The sequence below is a fragment of the Bacillus rossius genome, chromosome 1, assembly GCF_032445375.1.
Source record: "Bacillus rossius redtenbacheri isolate Brsri chromosome 1, Brsri_v3, whole genome shotgun sequence".
Classification (NCBI taxonomy): domain Eukaryota; kingdom Metazoa; phylum Arthropoda; class Insecta; order Phasmatodea; family Bacillidae; genus Bacillus; species Bacillus rossius.
The window spans coordinates 352,816,166-352,840,450 of record NC_086330.1 but is presented as its reverse complement, the minus strand read 5'-3'; the positions used below and the strand labels follow the sequence as shown (position 1 = coordinate 352,840,450).

General features: G+C 39.2%; 1 protein-coding gene and 1 non-coding gene across 8 annotated transcripts in view; one reads left to right on the top strand and one right to left on the bottom strand.

Moving 5' to 3' along the window:
- The window catches only part of LOC134528233 (transcription factor 12), a 500,640-nt gene that overhangs the window by 277,521 nt on the left and 198,834 nt on the right, over positions 1–24,285 (top strand). The window lies entirely within an intron of this gene.
- Positions 7,928–8,046, bottom strand: LOC134528647 (5S ribosomal RNA). Its single transcript, XR_010074409.1, has one exon. It is a non-coding gene; the product is annotated as a 5S ribosomal RNA (ribosomal RNA).

Sequence of the window (24,285 nt, the reverse complement as noted above, 5' to 3'; positions counted from 1 at the left end):
AGTAACTGAAACGTATTTTGTAAATTAAATTTGGGAATAAGAATTTAGGAGATTTATTTTCCTATTGTATTTCATCAAGAACATCATCTGATAATATTCATTATTTATTTATAAGGAGTGGTAATTGAAAGACGCCATCTTGTTTTCAACTTTTTTTACTTTAAATGTATTAATAAATTTTATTTTGCTCTTTTAAGAATTAAACATGATATTATGGAATGTCTTGTTGATAATAGTGACGGAGTGCTACAAACAGTTTCGCCTGTAAAATAATAAATTGTCTTTAGCATTGAATTATAATTTTTTCAGAATGACTACCACTTTGATAATGCTGTCACTAGTCAATAATTTATAGTCTTAACAAATCAGCAGTAAAAATTAAAACAACGTTATGCTAATGGAAGATGTTGTACAAAATAAGATTGTACATGTTGACAAGCCAGGCAGCATCAGTCTGGCAACAAGTGGTCGCCATGTAGGTACTCTACTGCGGTCTAAGCGTGAGACAAGACTCCACCATTTGTACGGGCTCGACCTCGAAAGCCAAGACAGCCGCCAAAACTTCCACTCTACTCTTTAGGTTTAAATGTTTTCGATATGGTCCCGCGACGCAAGACTTCTCAGTGGGGAAGCTTTTGGATGGCGGGTCTCTGGGATCAGGATGGACTCTTTTTGAGTGACCTGGGGCCATCCACTCACTGCTCACAAGTGTTCACTAGCCTGGTCTCGCTGCCCTTTCTTCGACGCCCTTTTGACCTTGACCCCCCGGCTGCCTAGGTGCTGTCAGCGACGTTATCTGTAACAAGCAACGTTCGACTTTGTATCAGGCTGGCATCATTACGAGAGGCGATGAACTAGTCCGACATTTTGTAGCGCCAATCATAGGTACTTGCTGGACTCCCATGCTCTAGTTTAGCTGTGCTATATCAGTAATGTATTAAGGGATACACGTTAATGCGTTTTAATTATTATTAGAAGACTTATTTGTATTTTTAGAATGGTTAGTTTTTATAAAATGTTCTATCCCAAAATATTTCAAATATGTTTAAAATTATAGCATTATGTAGAGTTTAAAACATCATTTTTAAATTACATTTTTAATATCTTATCCATTAAATCATGTTTATTTTATGTGCTATTTTTGAAAATAGTTGTTAGTGATTTGTTAGTTTAGGTTGTATTTTATTGTAAGTACTTTTCGTTTTTCTTGCCTGGGTTTTTATTAAGCTTATCTTACATGTAACTACTTCGTAGAGATGTGTGAGGTATAAAACAAGCCATTAAAAAAAAGTTACAACTTCAATAAATTGGAATCTTTATTTCTCCTAATCACGCTATTAAACACCACTCGGCGTGCACGAATGCATCTCGAAATCTTCGAGTGATAGTCGCTTCGAACGCGCTCGTAATTACGGACTGACGCCCAGTATTCGTGACTTACAGTATGCAGCGTCTTCGAATCTCTTTCGTGAAACTACGCGACTTAAGGTTACATTAAGGGTAGGTCTACACGCACTATAGTTTTTTTTGTTGAAATAACTATTAATTAAGGGGCATTATTTTTATTGTTATTATTTATCTCGCAAGCACGAATCTTATTTTTCGTCCCAAATACTTTCATAAAATTTCTACCCTATGTCACGTAAGCAGCAGTCATTAATAAGAACACATGCCCGCCTTTTTTTTATTGCCATTAGATAGAACTTGGTAAATATTAGGTGACAAAAACATTGTGATGGAACACAAAATGTGAGAGAGCTATCGTGATAAATTTACATGAATAGCCCTTAATCCACGGTAATTTAATAATTATGAAATCGCCATCATGGCGCGTGAGAACGGAACACGAATACAGTGGTATCTCGTTCATCCGACATTTCTTATCATTTGAAGTCCCACTGCAAAACTCATCAATCGCTAACAAGAACTACAGAACTGCAAGTTGCGAGCGTGAGCGTAGTCTATTTTTGTTGCTCTTGACTTTACCGCAGCTAATTAGCTACCGGCGCTGCTGTTTACCGTTTTTTAAATTAATTTTTTTGTAAAACATTATTAGGTTCGTAATGTGTAAAATTATAATATATTTTGACGTTTAATATGCTTTTTTAACACCTGTCGGCGGAAATTTTCGCTTATCCGACGTTTGGGCAGCCTTTTTATATCGTTTAAGCAAAACCATGGTATCCTATTAACACAGAGATTGTAGGGAGAGTAGAACTATACAAATTTGGCCCTAGGCAAAGTGAAACTTGAAATGATTTATTGGCAATATATACTAACACAATATAGGCCTAAATATAATTTATAGGACATTAATATGTGTGCAATATGCCGTGAGACGCAGTGGGAGATGGCTAGCAACATAACGTTCTCGGAAAACACTAATGCATGAAACGAACTGCGATCCAACGACCCCAGTAATGTAAAAGTCAGCAACTCTGATGCATAGTCTACCGAGGTCGATTACGGTCCAAGATTAGAGAAACGTACTATTTTAAATTAAAATTGAATAGTATTAGTAAATAAGAAATGAGTACCGGACTATTGTAATAACTAGTTCAAAGTAGTGGTTTTTTATTAGCGAAGTATATTTGAGGATTGCTATAAATTAGGTATTTATTCGTTTATTTGTATTTATAAACGGGGGTCGAGCTTGGAGTTACAATATTAACCTGAAAAACACACAATTAACATGTTTCAATTCATCAATAAGTGTATAGTAGTCATCGAAAAAAAAAGTGGTGTAATAAACGTTATGGACATAATAAACGCTCCTTTGCCTTGATGTCAGACCTTGAGCAATAACCGTAGGCGGGCAATATTCGCAAGTGCTTTTATGTGAGTGTGTATTGTTTTACTGCGCCATTTCATACTGGTGCATAAAATGTAAATGCGTGCAAGAAAGCAGCGTGCCAGAAGTACACAGTAAACAATGCTAAAGTTAGTTCAAGAATAAACAAAATGTAATTTTTTACACAAAATGTATATGTCAGCAGTGACTGCGACTATGTTAGCGTAATTTTACACCTACACGTGTTGGTATATTTTCACTGTTGTGCTAGTGTAAAACTTATAAAAATTCAGTTTTAATTATTTGGTAAATATGCCATAGCTGTTGGTTTTTTTTTAAATCTGTTTTAAAACAAACTTACACATGCTTGCATTTGTTAATTACAAATGCCAGTGCATTGTGTACTTTATAACGATTGCAAATTTTATCACATTTTTAATGATAAATATGTACTTTTACAATATCGTAAGTGTGTGTATAAAACTACCGTGTATTGATAAAAAAAAAGAGAAATTGATTAATTTAACACTGGTTTTATGCGTTAGGTAACAATTACATTCAAATTGATTTAAGAAACTAGTTATATTGAAATAACGTAAATAAAGTCCTTTAGTTTAAATTAAGTCTGTTAATTTTTTTTAAATATTAGCGTAAAATGACGCATATTTTATCCTTTTTTTTTTTTTAACAAACACAACAAAAATGTGAAATATTAATCTTTGTACGTGGAAAACGAAATTACAATATCTGCGAGTTCGTGACTGGATTTTCTCACATTTTATTTTGCAGAGGGGCCAGCGGCAAAAGAGATGTGTGTTTTCCTTCCAAGTTTAATCAAATGAGCTGTAAACAATAGCGGACGGAATTAAATAAATAACTCGGAAGATAAGGTTTTTTTCGAATTCCCTTAGGTCATTCAATACGACTAGCTATAGCCCGTCCCACTCTTAGATTGCAGTACACGGCTTATGGCGCGCGCTGTTGCCAAATCTCTAACACATTACGAATTTCAGGAGATGCGTGTCTTTGTAATTTGGATCGAACAAGAAGCATTTTAAGAAATCATATCGTAATTTATAATATGTTATACTATTACACATATAAATTTGTAATAATGCCACTTTTATGTAAATTTCAAATAAAAACTACCTATTGTAGACGAAAATTTCTTATAGTTTTCTTTTCTGTTCTAAAAATCCCATATATATATATATATATATATATATATAAAATTATATAATTATATATATATCACATTATCATGGGCCCGATAAATGCCGTATTTTTGGACAAGTCATGTCCAAAATGATAAATAAAATACGGTAATGGAAATTCTCGGTCGAGAAGTTATGGGAAAAATCCGAACAATTGGTTCGAAATGGGGAAGATTTTTTTTAAAACAAAAAAATCTCAACAACTCCCATAATATGAATAATATCGAATCCGTTTTAACGTATGATAACTCGGATTACCTAATGCCGAAAAATGTTTTCTAAATGCATTTTTGATACGACCAGCCATAACTGCATGGGTTCGAAAAAAATTTTCACCGGACAAAAAAACGTAACTGCCTTAGTAGACACCTTATCAAATCTGTTTAAATTGTTTGTAATAATATCATAGTTATTTTCCAAAACTTTGGCTAAAACAATGTTTGATAAGATGCTTGGTGTTGAGAAGGATAAAAAAATAATTCAAAATTTTGTACCATGATCGCTATTGAATTCCTTCGTATTTATTTCATACATTTTACATATTATGTTCAAGAATCGATTATAATATTTTTTGTTGACTAAGGAAGCAATGTATTTGAAATTGCTTGTAGGACAGAACCCCACTTATCTAAACACACGACCCTGTTTCCTCTTACGACGGCAGCGCGCGCTCTTGTATTGATAAGACACATCTTTAACAGCTATTTCCACGGAAACTGTAGAAGCAATTGAGATGGGGCTGCCTTTAAAAACTAATTCAATTCATTGTGAACATTTTTCTCGCTTTCGTCCCCCATCTATCTTTAATAGAAAAATTTTTTTCCGCGGGTCAACTTTTTGATGTTTCAGTTTGTGAGAAAATGCATTTCAATATATTAAAAAAAATATTTAAGTGAAACCTGTACAGTTTTTGTCTTAACATTTGTTCGGTGGCGTCCTAAGGCATTAATTTACTAATAAAAAAATCTGAATGAAATACACATGTAGGTTTTCTTTTTTTGATGTGAAACATATCGGAATACTTCAAAACAGTTCGCAGCGAATAAGTTATGTTTTTTTAATTTTTTCGGACACTTAAAATATTGTTAAGTATTCAAAATAAGCATTGCCTGATGCGTATTTTGATTCTATACAATATGAAAAAAAGCTTGGTCCAAAAATTAAAATTTTAAATTTCGTTTGATATTTGGCAACAACGCACGAAGAAACAAGGACAGTGCTAACGGCAATCGGCGTGTGTTAGAGAGAGAGAGAATGCGCCCATATACTTCCACACTGCAATCTAAGAGTGGGATGCTCTATAGCATAAAGTTTTTATGATTATTCTGTTGTTTTTTTTATCTCAGTGTGAATTTTAAGGCATCAAGGGAAAAACGGTTGAATTTAAATGGTGTATAAAAATCAGTGAGAATAATTCCTAGAAAGAAAGTAATTTCGAAATTGCTATTACTATCTGTGAAGTGTGGGATGCCATTGTGCTGGCGCTATACAAAACTGCATTAAAAGCATTCTATTATATTTTTAACAGTATTGTTATAACAGTTATATTATATTTTAAATGACATTTTAATATTGCAATAAAAACCTGAAGACATTGACCAAAAAGTTTCTTCAATGGAGTTTTATTTAGTACCAACCAATCCGTTTTATGACAACAATTATATCACCTTTGCCACTATGGTAAACGTTTCTATTCCAGTATTTCGATTCTAAAGCACCAAAAAGTTCAGTTCTACCGCATGCATCATAAACATTTGAACAGAGGTTGACAACATTTATTGAATTATTACTAATAGAAGAGTATAATATATAACATTTTCACTTTTGAAATAGCCGTGGCGTGCAGCAAAAGTGTTAGACTAAATTTTTCATTATTAAAGTTATATTTTTTACGTGTAAATTCTAAGCTGTCGGTATATGGCATTTTTTTTAGGACTAATTTAGAGAATGGTACGGAAGTCGCATAGAACGGAAATGTGTAACCACGGCGCTGCCATCTGTGGCGGATGGCGAGAACCAAAGTTCACAAAGACAAAGGGAAACTTTATAGTATTAAACTTTATAGTATAAACTAGATGGGCAGTATTCTATAAAATATTTTGTCGGAAATGAGGTCCAAAGCCGGGGTTTAGTATTTTTCAAGTCTTTTCCGCTTTTATTGGAGTTTTTTCATTATATATTTTAAAATTTCGCTCTACAAATTGAATGTAACGAATTCTTTAAGCGGCTGCGAAAATTACGTGTGATTCGCGCCAAGAAATGTAGTTGAAAAATAATTTATGTATATATTTATCACACTCGGCATAATTTTAAATAATTCTACGTTAATTTTTCCGTTTAGAGTTTCGTATTATAAGTATTTGCAACATGAGAACACAAGAATTTTCTCGTTACCTAGGTTAGATGTCACATATCTCTGGCGAGTAATGAAAGATACGCTTTTTTTTTACTTTTAATATTTCAAAACAACAATCTGGAAATTTATAAAATAATAAATACAATAGTATTTATTTCGCAAAAAAAATTAATGTAAAAATATTTTTTATGTGACTAGCTTTTTATACAGTTTCGGTGATTCACGGGAGTTCAGTAGCTCAGTAACCGTATTCTCATTGGCACAGCGGTTCATGCATGCACTTCTACCTGGACATCGCGAGAAGCCACTCTTTGGTTCAGTTGATGGTCCGCACAAGTCTGCGGGACTCATAATTAATACACATTAACCATCATCGGGCGTGGTGTAGTAACATTTCCGCTAAACTGAAAGAATTAAAAAAAAAAAAAAACCTTGAAAATTTCAGCCGTTCATTCTAAAATTATTTAACTCGCCTCTTGTGTTGGGTTACGCGTGATTGGACACCACTTCTCCTTGTTTATAACTGACACTCATAAGGGTCGTCAAAGAGGTTTTACGATAATTGTAGTCAAGTCACCAACGTCGTCAAGAGGTTTTACGATAATTGCAGTCCAGTCGCCAACGTGAAGCAGATGCGCGCGTGCTTCAAAGTCTACTTTTATACCTAAGGAATCTGCGAAATAAATCTAGCCTCTAGTTAAGGGCCACAGCTTGACATCTCTCTGCTACTGGAATCACAATAGGGCGATGGACGCGAACGTATTTCTAACAAATCACTGTCAACACATCTGTGACGTCAACGTCGTAAAGTCCGGAAGCCTCAGACCTCCCGATTAAAAAGTCTAGATGGTCAGGCTGGTGGTTTTGTTTACTAAATCTTTATGTGGCCCAGTGATTTTTTTTTTTGTAACTAAATATTAAATTGTTTCTCTCAAATGACAGAATGGCCAGAACACACTCCTTTGTCGCATTGACGCGATTTTTTTTTGTAGTAGAATTGGCTTTTTCCGCCTCGCGCCTGTCTTGCTGTTGTGATTCCAGCACAACCGCTGTGCTGGGCAGAGGCACCCGTGCAAAAGCACGCGTGGTGGACTGACGTCTGCGCCAAGCTCCTTGTATGACTGCAGGAGACTTGTGGGAAGCCTAAGATGCACATAAAGTTCTGCCATTCCCGATTACACCCGAACAATTCACCTTCGGCCAACCTCAGGTTTATTTATATATATTTCTCTGTTTATTTTAATGTATCTATACTAACCTAACTAACCGTCCATAGTGTTTTAAAGTGTTTTAATGTAGCTAACCTAACCGACAACAATATTTGAATTCATTTGTCCTGCGTGATATTTTTTTTCCTAACCTAACTAAAAATAAGTGTATTTTGGAGGGGTCCGGGTTAGGGAGGGACCTAGGTGCGTCTCAGGCCGAAGCCTATACATATAGTCATGCTGGGATTAGCCATGCAGGGAGAGGGTCGCAAGCATATTGTGCTAGGAGGGGATTGGCCAGCCATGGCAGCGATTGGTGCCATGACTAACTCCCCTCACTCTTAAATATATTTGGTAGCGCCAACGGCACGTGGTGTTCCCAAGCGGTCACCCATCTAAGTACTAACCACACTCGACGATGCTTAACATGGGTGATCGGACGAGAACCGGTGTGTTCATCGTGATATGGTCGTTGGCAATTTTCCTGCGCAAAATGAAACAAATCCCGAAGTTGGCCGAAGGTGAATTATTGTTCGGGTGTAATCGGGAATGGCAGAACTTTTTATGTGATCTGAGGTCTCCCGAGACTTGTGGACAGGTGGCGCTGGCCGTCGGTAAACGGGCGCGGCGCCGGCCCTGCTGGGGTCGGGAGAAAGCCGCGGTCCTGCGGCGCAGGAATGTCGTCCCTGCGACCAACCACGACCACCGAGGCCCCGCCCGGCTTGTCCGGTACCTACAGATGCGCCGCGCCGTTACCTCGCTACCAATGCGCCAGTCGACCTGTCCTCGTGGTCGGCAGGGGCGGCCTCGATTTATTTCATCTCGCAAAGAAAACAATCCAACACGGAATCTATCAGTTTCTTTTGGCACCGACTTAAGGGGCCCGCCTCGTCAGGGGTGTAAGTGTGTTAGTGAGGCGGGATGATAAGCGCGACGCTCGCTGGTATTTCCAGCGCGGTGTAGCCTCTAAGCGCAAGGCTCTGAACTGACGTGCAGTCTTCTCGTCGTCACAGGGTAACTGAGAAATTTGAACGGTGACCGTGACATTATATGGCCTAGAAATGAAGATAAAGGTGTAATGAAAGTCCGTTAAGTGCTTTCAAGAATCTCTACCGGTTGGTTTTACGCCTAAAAATTACTCTGAAAACATACGTTTTAGCCATTTTAACTCTTCTAAAAATACAGTTTAAAAACTTAATCCGAAATCAAAAGTACTTTTCGGCCCTCCGCGAACACTTAAACGCTTTTCGTAAACAGACCCCACTGGGATATCTTGAGTAGTTTTGAAATCGCGTTGTTTTTCCTGAAGCTCTGCGCACCGTGTGTGTGCCCGGGTATGTAAAAGTCCACGCCGAGTGTTGGCAACCCGCGTGGTATTTATTATCAGACGCTCAAAATGTTGCGTATCGTAACTACACTGTTAGAAATCACAGTAAAATTTTACGAAACAATTCACCTCGAATGAACGAAGAGTCCTTCGTAATTTCAGATGACTGTGTCTTGGTAGAAATTGAGCTGTACGTCTACTACCGGAATTCTGGTTTCGGCATAAAAATGTGGAAGAAAACAAGTTTATTTTGTGCATGAGTCGTGATCGGTTTATTGAATGTTTTTTTTTATTCATATGTGCTTAGATTATTCTTGTAAGTGAACTTTGTACCCGAAAATTTACAAAAATCCCTGGACATTTTTTTTTTTATTTTGTTTAACCAGCGTTCTCCGTTATTCAAGGTGAACATTTAAACGATGTACCAGCTTATTGGTTCACAAAACGAAGCGTTTCGCAGACGCGCTCCAGCGTGGGTGGTAAGGGGTCTGAGGGGACCGTGGCGGGTTATGCCTGGTCACCGATGTTGTCACCGCCCACTGAGGTCGGGGTTTCCGCGCGCTGGGTAGGCTCTCCGAAGGAGGGTTACCGCCCTTGTGCCGTCCACGTCATTCAATTGTACAATCGTATTCATGTAATGTAAACATGATTCATTCTAAATTAAAGTCATAGTCGAAATTTAAGTTTCTGACCAAGGCTTTAAAACATTTTTAAGGAGGTCTTCCCCCCCCCCCCCCTTGCCAATTGTTGAAAGCTCTTGAGTCCCACTTTTCTCTGCGGGATTTTCCAGTCCCATAGGTTAAGTCTCATCTCAAAAAATATCAAGGACCTTCACGATGGCGCTATCGAAAGAGTGTAATGTCATCATCGCAAAGAGAATTCCGTGGAACGAATTGGTCGAGGGGGAAAAAAATCCAAACACGGACGAACGCAGTAGGCTGACGACGAGGAGTCAGTTGCTGTTCTGTGCGTTGAACTTTTGACCTCAGCAGAGTATGTCACTCAAGTTTCGCTGTGATATGCAGTATAACAAACAGTGGCGTATATCCGCGTGAAATATTTGAACTCAATCCTCGATAGGAAAAAAAAAATTTCGAAAAAGAACTCAAACGTTTGGTTAATATATATTTTTTACGACATGGAAGTTCCAAAAATATTCATACAGTTAATTTCGCCTACGTGTGTGATGGAAACGTTGTATACTTTTAACATAGCTTCAAACAGGGAATGTTTATATTTACTTGTTTTGTTGTAATATAAAACTAAACAGCACTTTGGGCTTTGTGGGATCAGTGCTATCTTGACTCGTGTGCCATTGTGGGCCTAGTGAAGTTCCTATGGGAGTGGTGATGGGGTTAGGAGGCAATTCCCTCCCCCCGTAATCCCCTTGTAAAAAAATCTGTGAAAATAAAATAATAAACTACTGGTGGCATCTATACTTTGAAGTCGGTTCTATTTTTTTTTAATATTTTTTGTTACTGTACCTGCCGTAATTTTTTTTCTATGTATAACGTGTTAGCTCTCGGTATGAGGCATTTTTAGGAGTAATTAAGTGAAATGGAATGGAAGTAGCATGGAAGGGAAATGTAGAACCACGGTGCTGCCGTCTGTGGCCGATGGAACGAACCAAACTTCACAGAGACAAAGGGAATTTTTTTATAGTATTAACTCTTTAATGAATTTAAATTAGATGGACAGCATTTTAATAAAATTTCTAATCGGAAATCAGGTCCAAAGCCTGAAATTAGTTTTTTTTTTTTTATATAAGTATTCTTCGCCTAAATCATATCCCTTTCATTATATGTATAGTTTTAAAATATCGGTCTGCAAATGGCAGTGAATTCCAGCGTCGGGTGCGGAAACTACTTGTGATTGCGTTAAGAAATTTATTTTAAACCACAATTCGCGTATAAGTTTATCTCACGCGGCATTATTTAAAATAACTATACGTTAAATTTCGTGTGCGAGAAGGTGTATTTGCAACACGGGAACGCGTGAATTTTCACTTTTTAAAAATCAGGTGTAACAATAGTTTCGGTAACGAATATTTTTGATACTTTAGCAATGCGTTATAAATAGGTTTGAAAAAGGCTGTTTATTATTATTTTTTTAATGTTTTTAAAATCAAGTTTAACCGTAGTTTCGGTAACGAATTTTTCGATACTTTAGAAATGCGTTAAAATAGGCTTTGAAGAGGCTGTTTATTATTATTTTTTTTAATGTTTTTAAGATCAAGTGTAACCGTAGTTTCGGTAACGAATTTTTCGATACTTTAGTAATGCGTAATAAATATGCTTTGAAGAGGCGGTTTATTGTTACTTAAGAATGTGGCACACCTGATTGGCCGGGAGTGGAGCGAGCCACGGGCGCCCCTGCGCGCCTGGACTCGCCGCGGGGGCGCTGGGCGGGGGAGGGGGGACGTCGCGCGCCGTGGGAACCGCCGGCTGCGACGCCGCCGAGGCAGACCTCTGCGGGCGCAGGGGGCCGGGAGGAAAAAAAAAAAAACAATTGAACGGGCTAATGTCATTATCGGGTTTGTTATTCGTTACCGATCCGATTAACCCGAGCGATCGCCCGCGGCCGCCCTGACTTTTCCAGACCACGAGCCGCGTGTCCGTTCGTCCGCGCGTTCGGACGGGAAATGGAGAAACACGCAGGCTGTTGTGTTGTTTTCGATCATTGCTTATCAATATTCCGACCGACGCGTTCTTCTTTCGTGCCTCTGCGTCGGGAATAAAAACCACCTTGCCGCCGTGTTGTGTCCGTTGGACGTCGAGTCTTTTTGCTGCGCACCGCGCGGGCCTCTCGCGAAGTACCTACCACGAAAATCGCCGGCGGCGCGTGAATAATAATTTTTAAAAAGACACTTGACGTCGTTTTTCGCCAATCGACCGTACGTTCACTCAAGCCCGAATGTTGTTTTTTTTTTTGTTGCATTTTCGGAACTTTTTTTTTTTTTTTTTGTTCTGGAGGTTATAAATAAGGTAAGGTTAGCCAGATTGATACAGTAAATTCGGTTTTATGTTTCCCAACAGCAAATTTCGCAAATGTTTTGAGGAACGCGGTGTTTTGTGTGTGTGTGTGTGTGTGTGTGTGTGTGTGTGTGTGTGTGTGTGTGTGTGTGTGTGTGTCAGGAGGTTGTGTGAAAACGGGCTATCCCTGCCTTGCCGTCGCTCAGCGAGAAAATTCTGCATTCGGTCGAGGCACAGCGAGCCACCGTCACACTGGCTAGCACAGACATTTCCATGAGCAGCTACGATACGTGGGCCTATGTTATTCACGTATTTGTTTTTATTTTATTTTTTACGTATTGATTAATTTGATTATTTATTTGCATGGCAATTATTCTTTCCTTGTTTGAAGGTTCATTATTTTTCATTCTGGTTGGTTTTTATTCATTTTCAAAAAAGAAAAGAAAAATTAAAACCACCAGGTTAGAATATCTCACATTTGCTAAGTTCATATTTTGAATTCAAAATGTGATTGCATTTATTGATATACGTTATTTATGTCTACGTCTAGCATCTAGAATTATTCACAACCCTAGGCTTACTACTTATGACTTTATAATTATTTTATTATTTTCGCCTTTTAAGCGTTCGTATTTTTAAAAATAATCGCCAACTAGTGTATAATTCTTACATTAAGGCTGTATTTTTAGTCGTGCATCCCTATCGCGGCGAGAAATCACTGGTTTTTTCTTTCTTATACACGCTTATTTCTAAACTTACCAGCAGGTATGCCAGGAAAACAAACTTCAAAGGGGTTTTGCGATGTAGTTTTTGCAAATACGACCATTATACAGGATACTGGGGGTTTTTCGAAGTAGTTTTTTTTTGGCCACATTTCCTGTGACGTCCTGATACTAACGTAGGGGGAAAGGCTCCATTGTTGCCACGTTCAAGTGAGGAGTTTCAGCAGTTTTTTCAAATCGTTTTGTGAAAAAAGAAAAACTTATTGGCAAGCGTGGAAATTTTTGAAAATAATTTATCGGTAGCAAATAATGCTAACAAAAATGGAATGAGAACATGAACAAAAAAGTGCGTGTTACCCATTTTGGTATCTTTGGAGTGTTCGCTCAGCCAATTGGTAACCAACCGGCCACGCCAGCGTTATTTGGATAGCTGTGCCATTTCTTCTTTAATGCACGTAGGTGAGGTTTTCTTGGCATATTGATTTTATATATTTTTTTCGCTATATATATTTAATTCTTAAGGCTATGGACGTCATTAAGGCTTTCAGTCTATTTATACACTGATGTGGATAATTTATATGTCAATGACATATAACATTTATACAAACTTTGAATGTTTGAGTAATAGTGTACATTCTAATGGACATCGTACTTTATGGCAATTAAATACATTTTTTTCATAATTATATATAACATTAATTTTCAATGGTATTTAGATTTTAGTTTTAAAAAAAAAGTTTAAGAAATAATGCTTATTTTAAACACAAAATATTAAAATTATATCTTAGGGCTAAGGACTTAGCCTGCATACATGTTACCAGGCCATCTTCGCCTGTATGGAATTTCTGTACTGGATCCCAGTATGTGCGCCTTGCGCAATACCTTGGTAACAACCAGTCATCCTAAACAGTCCATATCACATGAAGAGACAAAGAACCGGCACCATTGGTCAGGTAATGGGGCATATATTTTCCGAGTTTCTTATACTTATAGCGACTACTGTTGATATTTCAATTGATCCTTTACGTCAGTGGCGGACAACCCATTGGCGCGGACAATTTTCGGCTGCCATGGCTAGGGCAGTGGTCCGGTCCACCACACCGACAGAAAACCACTGCTCGACTGCTAAGCTAAATAAAGTTTTATTTAAATTTGTTGATTATTTTATCAATTTATATGTTTTTTTTAATATTCATTCAATGCTCAGTTGCTTGTACTTACGTATGTCGCAAAATTATAAGGCACTAAAAGTTCCTTACACACTCCAAATTGACTCGCTCGATTTTTTAATTGTTTGTAATTGATCCTCGATGGAAATGTTGGCCACATCTGCTGTAAGTTAATCAAATGTCCAGACTGTAATTTTTTTAGTAGTAAAATTGTTGAAAGAAAAATAGAACACTTGACGCATAAGTTTGACAATCCGTTAAGTCATATACATAAAATAAGTAAAAAAATGTTTTATCGAAACACTATACATTACTGTTACAGTTAAAATTATACATACCTACTTGGTTGTCCTATATTTTTAACAACTTGGTAATAAAAAAAACCGTAAGTTGCCTGTCCATGTGAAGTTTCCCTTTAAAAAAAAAATCATTCCAAAAATGTTATCTTGAAGATTTCCGATTTAGCCGTCAAAGACTGTTCTATTTTTGATAAAACTCTGAGCTCAACTGGCTTATTGGCAGCCAGTTAGGCCCGTAACTTTTATGCCGGTCGGTTTATTTACCCCGTTGCGTGGCAGTAATTTACTTCCCTGCAGGCAGTGGTCGAGTCGAAATCCTTAGCGAAGTGTGGCGACCAGTAGTTGCGTCTTAAGGCGTTATCTGGTTTGCTGTCAGTGTGGCTGGGGGGAGGGGGGGTGAAAAAAAAAAGTCCATTCTAGGAACCCTCCCCTCGAAATTCTGTCAAGTGTTGTTAAATTTTTTTTCGCGCCCCCCCCCCCCCCCCTTCCCTTTTCACGTACTCCAGAATTTAAAGCGCCTGTAGCTTTGAATATATATACTGTATAGAAGTCGCCAGCCCAGGTTAAAATTTCTAATACGGTTTTGAGGTAGTTGGTTAATTCACCGCCGCAATCGCCACCATCTCTAGGGCATCGACTTGTGGTGGTCCCTAGCGGACAAGTGCCGAACTCTTAAAACACCCCTTCCCCCTCCCGTTAAACGACGTTGAGCTGCAGTGAATGATGGATGAGGGGTGCGGGGAATGACAGCGGGCGACAGCGCTGCGCTCTAACGTGTAAATAACAACTAAGACGATACAGGGCGTTACGGCAGCGCACTGCAGCGGTGAAGTTCCCAAGCTGCTCATCATACGCTTCTGAAAAACGTAGAGTAAATCCTATCCACTCGCGACTTCTATACAGTATATATATTCAAAGCCTGTAGCTTCTAAACAAGGCATTTCCTGACACGGGTTTTGTGACCTATTTTTGGCCGCCTTGGGCGAGGAACTCGGAGGGTGAAGTCTTGTCGGATCCGTTAATCGACAACCTGTTTGTGCAGTTACACTGCAGTGTCTCCGTGGACCGAGCGAGTGGCATAGTTCTTGTAAGGAGTGCGTTTCTGATGTGTAACATCTTAGCTCTCGGTATACGGCATTTGGTAGGAGTGATTTTTCTGAATGGAAGTCGCATGAAACGGAAATGTGTAAACATTCGCCATCTGTGGCGGATGACGCGAACAAACGTTCACAAAGTCAGAGGGAAACTTTATAGTATTAACTGTTTAATGATTGGTAGAGACCGTAAAAATTCGCGGATTCCTTTCGAGACAGGCTGGAATCCAAACTCGTCTAGTTTAATGCTGCGTCAGTGATTGGACTGCAATTTACCTGAAGGACTCTGAGCCAATGGCAAACACTCAACAAAAGAAGTATCGAATCATAAGAATCGCAGTAAACAGGTGTCCCGAGTCGGTAGCCAATGACCAGGTGATAGTTGCCCGAGTACATAGAGAATCGTGGAGTCTATCCTAGTGGTCATTGAAACCGCGAATTTTTCCTGTCCCTAATGATGGGTGGTTTTTTAATAAAATTCCTTGTCGGAAATCAGGTTTAAACCCGGAGTTTAGTTTTTTTTTCAAGTCTTTTTCACTTATCGGAGCCGTTTTATTATATAGGTTAACATTTCTGTCCACAAATGTAATGATTCTATAGTCGACGTAGCTGCCCCGGCAGCGAATTCTAGCGGCGGGTGCGGAAACTACTTGTGATTCGCGTTCAGAGATGTAGTTGAAAATACATTTAGGGTATAATGTTTATTATCACGCTTGGCATTATTTTTTAATAATTCTACGTTATATTGCGTGTTCGAGATTCGTATTCTATGTGCGTTTGCAACATGAGAACACATGAATTTGCTTGTTGCCGAGGTTAGATGTTACACATCATTGGCGAGTACTGAAAGACTCACTCACATTTTTGCTTCTTATTTTCCCGGATTATGTATTTTTTTCAGTTATGTCAATTTTGTTATACTGAAGCGTATTTTCAGGGTTCTCCCAGACAGGGAAAACTTTGGGAATTGAAAACGTTCTTCAAACACGTTCAAAACATTATTATCAATTTTTCGTACTATGTAGTATCATGTCTTGAAAATGTTATGTATTTTAACCATATCTCCGTGTGCTGTTAATTATCTGAATTTAATTTGTTTATTTTTGTCATCATTAATTAAACTTCCCAGACTAGCGCTGTTGAAGGAAACCGTAACTGTGCAAACTATATAATGTGCCGGAAATTTTGATAGTAGATTCTGTACCTTCAAATGTGTGGATAATGACCTGTATTGTAATATATTTATCTTGCCAGCTACACAGATAAGACATGGGGGGAAAATGTTTTTTATGATAGGGAAAGCAGTAAATCGGCTAGGTGAAAGTGTGGTAAACTTGGTATTTATGTATATGTGTTTTGTGTTTTTTTTAAAAATAATATGTAGATAATATGAACTGAACTGTCTATAACGTCCCTCCTGTGCTGGTGGCTTAGAGGAGGTGTGGCCTAGAAACTAATTATACAAACTTGCCTCAGGTGTGACTAGATCCACGACCTCTTCACCACTGGAGCAGAGACGTAACTAGGCCATATAGTTTCCACCCGGGGCAAGAACTCATATGCCCCCACTCCTCCGCCCTCCCGCATTTTAACCAGTAAAACCAAAACCTTCCCCGACAACACCTCATTTAATTCCACACATTAATTCCACCATTACAAATATTTTTGATTCAACTTATTTGGTAAGTGAATGGTTTATTTGCAGTAATTTAATACATCGAAAGTGTTTGATAGTAAAAAAAATATCAATTTTTAAATATTTGACTATATATATGTATGTATCTTTCAATACAAATAATTTAGTTCATCTGGCCTCCAACCATTTTTTTTTTGTGTTCTAACTACGATATTCAAGTAAATATCCATAGTAAAAAATATTATTCTGCTAGTTTAGTGTTCAGTTGCGCATCCCCCCCCTCCCCCCGTTATTAGTTTTGTCCCTGCTCTGGGGCCGGCAACTAAATAATCGCCATAATCAACTTGACGCTTAAAATTTTTCCTTCGAATTATTGGAGTAGGTTTGAAAACTTCTCTAAAATTCAAGCGTGTGTGGGTGGGTGTGGGTGTTTTTTTTTGTGTACAACTGACAATAGTTGGTGAACGTGGCTGTGGTGCGATGTTATTTTTCCCGCAATAGATTTAATTCTTATTCATTTAATCATTAGTTGTTATTTACAGCTGGCCATTAGACACGGACTCACACGAACGAAAACAAAGAAGAAAGGAATCAGCTTAGTCAGCAACTATCTGGAGTGATCGTGATTTCGGGAAACCTTGGAAAACCTAAGATCACGATGTCTGGCTGGACCCAGTGTTTTACCATCGCGCCATAGGTTTTTTTTAAGCACTCGGGGCCGGGGGGGTGGGGGTTGTCTGACCGCGGGGTCGTGATTACAGCGTTTTATTTTGGGGGGTAAAATACCCCCCCCCCCCCTTTTTTTTCATCCTTGTGCGGCACCTGGCGCACTCGGGAGTCGAGTAGCGGACCGCGGTAGTCCCTACCCGCCCCTCCTCAGCTCACCCCCTCCCCACTACTGCACGCCTCGGGCGGGGAGCGGGGCCCTCAGCACCTGGCGTCTTCGTCGCCGACAGCTGTGCGGGGTTGCCACATCTGCCCCCGAGAGGCAGCAAGGTCACTGACTCGCCTGCGCCCCGCAACCCTTTCCCCGCCCACGAGGGGAGGTGCGTACCCTCCCCTCCCGCAGGTGCGGGGCCCGGGATACTTGTCGCGCGGGGACCATAACTCCCCGTTGAAAATAACGATGGGTGTCTGCGGGATGGAGTGTGCCCCCCCCCCCCCTTCCCCTTGCGCGCGACAGATGGCGCTAGAATGCCGGCAACCAGGCGGAATAACAGGAAGTTGCTGATTCGGTTATGGTGGAGTGGAGTGGGGGTCCGTCATACGGGAGGGAGGGGTTGGAACACGAGAGCGCCGCGCCAACGAAAACATTTCCAGGTGTGTCTGACCCTTGCACCCCTTGTCTTCCCCTCTCTTCTGCGAAGTGATTTTGTCTGCCGTCTCCCCTCTTTTCATTTTTTTTTGTAGCTCGCCACCTGGAGGAAACCACGTTAATTACCCATTTAAGATAAGTGCGCGGATCCCATTTCAGCCTTCCCAGTCTGTCAGGTATAAAAATTTTTTTATTAAATCATTTTTATCGCGAAATCAATTTTGTTGCGTGTTTTTAAAAGATTATTCTTCGGGTAGTTGCCAGCTTAGGGAATATGACTAAAACAATAGCGCCAGGAAAACTAGAAAGTAAAGCTTGTGGCAGAAAACTTGGTCACGTAACAAGTATAAAATGAATAATCGGGAACGTTTTAGTCAAAGAAGGGAAGTTTCTGGAAAAGCCAGAATTCCATACTTCAATCTGAAACCTCTCATGCATTTTCACTTCATTTAAATAACTAAACAAGCGGTTGATAATTACAATAATATTTACGTTTACATGTTACAAATCAAACGGGCACTTAAAGCTATCTAATTCCAGCTTCCAGCTCTCTGCCTTGTAGAGTCCCCGTTATGTTTCTTCTCCGCCCAAAACAAGTCCCTCTACATATCCGCACACATTAGCAACGCCCCTTCGTCTCTTGCACCGAGAACAGTCTTGCTCTTGCACCAACATGGCGCCACTCGAGCGCGCTGTGCCAAATGCACTACCACCCAATGCACGAGAGCTTAGTGAATTTTGTGTGACAGATATGACGTTTTTGTCACGCCAGTTCAACAGATGGCAGCTTTTAAGTGAGGTATTAATTTTATCGCAACCCATTTTTTTTTTACTTTTATACGTATTCATAGCAAAAATAATCCTCCAGTGCTCGGACTTTCTTAATAGAATAAAAAAAAAAGTATACCCAGATAATAAAATACGTTATTTAACTATAAAATAATAACAAAATCACTGTAGTGTCCCACCATGCCACCGAGTTATTTGTCGTACACACGCCTTTGTTGGTACCATAGAGCTGTCCGGTATTTTTTTTCTAGTGTAGTTGGGTGTTCCGAGTCTAATACTGTACGGCAGAGATGCTATTCCACCTTCTCAGCGGCGATGATCCAAAGTGAAACAATCGTGCAAGCCGGAAATGGGATAGCACTAATGAACTCTCACATGGAAGTGAATCGTTTCCTAAGGCCCTGTCTCTGTCTTATACGCCACGTTGTTTTCTTAATTTTCTCATTACTGTTATTTGAGGGCTAATTTTAATTTTAGCATGATTCTTCCGTTGATTTTGTTGTGCTGTAACATGTATTTTTAACATATATTTGCTTAGTATAATATAATGGGTGTAAAAAGTTGTGCAAGTGATGATAAATACGAACATTTTCGCGACTTTTTACACTCATAATATTGCACTTATTGAAAATCTGTAGAACGACAGATGCAAAAGAAGTATCATGTTAAAATGTTAGGTTTATCTGTTAAATGATGGTAATGATGAGAAATTAACAATTCAACTTGGCGTGTGAGACCGATACTTAAATGCTGTTTGTAACGAGACATCACCAGAATAACTAAGTTTATTTTACAAGGAAACAATGTGTAATAGCTCTGTTACAGTCGTTTAGCAGACGGGTGTATGGGCTCTTTTTTTTTTCGTTTGTTCGTGTTCTCGCCACGTGTATTTGCAATTAGGTTTTTCATCGTCTCGCCCGCATGACCCGTGTTAAAAGTGGCTGGTCTGACGGCGAGCGAACTGCCTGCTCATCTTGCGTGACTTGTGCTTCCCCGCGCGACGTCGTGACTGGACTGGGGGCCTTGGAGGGAAGCGCCGGGAGTCCAGCATCTCCGCAGCTCTCGGTCGCTGCTCGGGATCCAGGGAGGGCTGGAGGAACTGAGGAGATTCATCCTGCGGGACTCGACGGCGCGTCTTTGATGTAAGCTTTTGGACGTACGCCATTGCTAAGCACATGTATGTCTGTAGAGGAAAACTACAAAAAAACCACAAAATAGTAAAACACAAATTAAGCAAAAAATTGCTGTTTTCAACAGGATATAAATAAACACCACATAATATTCCATAACAGAAATATGGTCAACAAACAAAGGAAAACAAAGCAAAATGGTCTAAGAGAACGAAAAAAAAAAAACACAAATGATGACAGCACAAAAATATTGAACCCAACAAAAAAATTCAGCACAACGGTTGAAACGAGACAAAAACACGACAAAACGAAAAGACGAAACAAACACAATAGTTTTCCAAAACAGAAGAGAACGGAACCCCCCTCCCCCAAATGATGACAAAAATAATAAGTTGTCTTGAGCGCGGCTGATGGGGTCTCGTAACTCCCTGGCGATTCCGAATGCGTGAACAAGCCCAGCGCTGATTGGAAGGGCTTGTCGTCGGCACTGCTGGACAACCGGTGGCTGACACTAAATAATTTTTTTTTTTCGGGTGAAGGTGGGGGCAAATTAGTAATTGTTCCTTATTGTTTTTCAGGTTATATAAAAAATTGTTATTATCCATCTATATATGTTCAGTTTTGCATCGAAAATACATTTAGATGTTTAGTTATTTTATTATTTTACGTTGAAATTCAAATGTACATGTTACACAGAACAGTTGCTCCCCCGGAACAATGTTCCTTAAAAGTTTTATACATTCCAAAAAAATATATATATATTTGTTAATTCTACAGGTTTGCATAACAAACACGACCAATTCCTTTTATTTTATAATTTTACTTTAAAATACAACTGAATACGCCATAAGGAACTATTATCTCGGATTTTGAAGGAAAAAAATAGTAAAAAAAATATCACATGAATTCAATATATTATGTTACATTACTATTGGCACTAACACACTGATATAAGAACCCACAGTAATAGCCGTAGGCGATGTTCTGTCTCACACTGTTATATATTGTCTTCACTGATTATTTTTTTCATAATTGTGGTAGTTGGGGGGGGGGGGGGTTGTGTATATCCTATCCATCCCGCCTCCCCTGCGCCCGCCAATGTGCGTTTACACAATCTACAGGCTTTCATAACTTGTGCAGGGCAGTAGGTATTTCCTCGGCAGAGAGTGTGCGTGGTGATGGGTGTGTTGGCCCTGAGGCTTGGACTGAAGGCCCAACCGTGAAGTGACTGGGGCGGACTATGCGAAATGACTGTGGTGGTTCGCCATTGCTTTCCGCAGTATGGCGGTGAAGGGACAACAGAGCAGAACACTCCTGAACCCGAGAAGGGAATTGTGTCTCACCGGCCAGAGGTATTAGTACCATTATAAAAAAATTGGTTGTCTGTAAAGTCGGTTTACGGACGATAGTTTAACGTGACGTCATAACAAAACATTGATGAAATGATTGCATACTTTTATGAATAAAATTGAATCATTTTTATTGAATTATTACTATTTTGTATGGATACAAAGAAGGAGTGAAATGAAGTCTACAATTTAATTGATATATTTACTTTTATTTGCACTAATCAATTCAAATATGTTTATTACTTTAACGAAGAGATTATTTTAACTATAACTTTTATACGTGTTTGCTATTTAACTTCTTCCAATCTGTGTTATTCTGTTAAGGATAGGACGATGATAGGAAAAGTAGGAAACGAATGGGAGTGTTTCAAGTTTAATGTGCCTCGAAAAAGTCAAATAGATGGTTCCAATCGAGTGGAAGAGAGATAGATGCGGCGCAAGCGTACAATGAGCGTAACGGGACACAGCGTAACGGGACAATGTTCGTAACGGGACCCTTTTTCGTGCGTGTAGCCGGCGTTCATCGATTTATTAGACTTCACGTCAAAAAATATATTCCATTTGTATTTATTTATTAGACCTCTGTTTACGGTATAATTTATCTCTTAAACATAATACATGTAAATATAACTTTTCATCGCGCTGTTAAAGAGGTATTGCAGAAACTACTTTTTTTTTTAAATATTTATCATCACACGGCGAAAATGTGTCATTCAAAATTTCTACAGCGTATTCACTGAATTTGGGGAGGACTGCTGTAAACGTTAGTCAGGTGAAACACGCCCAGAGCAATCTGTTGCTAAGAAGTGAAACCTGTAATTTTCTCTGCGGCAGCAAAGTGTCGCCTTGCGTAGGGTTGGAAACAATCAACGCACTTTCGGCTCAAAATATACGTCTGAGTGTGTGATGAATTCGTGATTTCGGGGTCTCGATACGTCCGTGAAATGAGCATTTGTGTGACGGATTGCGGAATGTTTTAATGCCAAATTGGACGGTTCAGATGCCTAAGCGTCGCACTCTCTCTATATCTCTATGCAGGAACGGGAAAAAAAAAATGCGAGTGAGTATTTTTCGGCGTCCGTGCTGAATGACTGTCACGAGGATGTTCGCTATTTTGTCACTGTTGATTGTCGTACGATGATGAACGAAACCGTATCATTGACCTAACGCAATTTTTAGCTACTTTATGGCGTGTGTCACGTACTTAATAGCCTCCATGATTAAAGATGCGGTGTTAATATTTTAAAGAAAATTGAAACATAAATCAGAAATGCCAATTATTGAAGTTTCCAGTCTGCATCTGAACCAGAAGTTTTAAAAGCTGTTGTTTATCTTCTCTATTTTTTTTCTCACACTGAGTGGGTTATTAGAGGTTTCCTCCGAATTTTTCTTTCGGATTTTTTTTGTAACCATTTCAAATAGGCCTATTTATTAGAACCATAAAAAAGGGGGGGGGGGGGATGTACTTATATTTGTTCTTAATTTTGAAGAAATCACTTAATAATATGAAAAATAACCGGTGAGGTATCATGTTTCGTTGGGAAAAAAAATTATATGAGTTTATTGTACTCATTTTAGCTTTCCCACACACTTCCGCCTACGTAAGGATTAATGCGTATTTTGGTGTTCTTTGTGACGTATCGGCACTGTTCTCAAGTTCATATTAGGTTGGCGAAGTGGCTAGTTAGGATAATTTTGATAAATATCTCTCCTAGATCGTTTGAGAACAGTGTAATTATAGCCGGATAAATAAATATGCGATGGTTGCAAATGAAGACAGGCGAGGAAAAAGAAAATATATTTTTCTCGGCTCGCTGTGCATCGCGGGTGCCAATCGGTTGTTGTTTCTCTTGGGGCATCGAACAGCTACACATTTCCGTCCTTCCCCCGATACCTCCCTCCCCTTCGGCTAGTACTTCCAAGTTTCCCCGCTTTAAATGTCGTTTTAAAATGTTTTACGCGAACCGTGTCAAACAGTTTGTCTATGAATAAAGTGTTCGGTAGATGAGGTTTCCATGGCACCGCCAGCTGGCTGCCCGTGTAAATTAGTATTCAATAGCGCACCCCTTCTGCCCTTCTGCCTCCGCCGCTCCCTTCGTCATCCCTTGCGAAAGGGAAGTTTGGCGAGGAGAGAGGGAAAACTACGAGAAAGTGGCGGGGAACTCTCTCTCCTCCCCCCCCCCCCCCCCGTCCTCGTGCTTGCCTCTTGGGATTTCTGCTTGTTTTGGCGTCGCCTATTCAGGAGAGCAACTGCGCGCTGTTCCCCGGGTAATATCGTGTAAGTGTTGAAGTTATCGCTTGTCATTTCCTCCCCGCCGCATCAATAACCACGGGAATGTGTGTTCTCGTTCGGAATGTCTTGCAGCCACGACGATGCAGAAAGGGCGCCACCACTTGGCTGGTGGGTGATTAACCTCGGGATGTCTTCGCTTTTCATTTCAGAGGAGAATTCAGGACCGTATTCTTTTTTTTTTCTGACTATCTGTATTTCTCGACTTCAAAGTTATGTTCAAATCGTGACGAAACGTGTTTACTAGTTTATAACGTATCATCATGAGATACGTTTCGGTATTTATTTGTGAAAACTTCAATCAGTATTTTGCTCTTTCGTTTAGCTCCGTTTGAATGCAGCATCGTGAGAAAAGAAAATTCACAATACTTGAAAAATATTTTGGACACTAAAACAACGTTTATTTAGACTGGTAATTGTAATTAAAAAAGGGTAAACCATCCAAAGTGACTTGTTAAAAGCCGTTAATTTGATCTGCTGTATGATTTTCCTTAACTCCGTTTGCCGAACGATCTTGTACTTGTACAGTGTTTTTTTTTAATCATAGGTAATGAAATCACGTCAATATATTTGTAACTAATTTAGTAATTGTCGTCGCTGTTGGTAAAAACGTTTTCTTTTTTC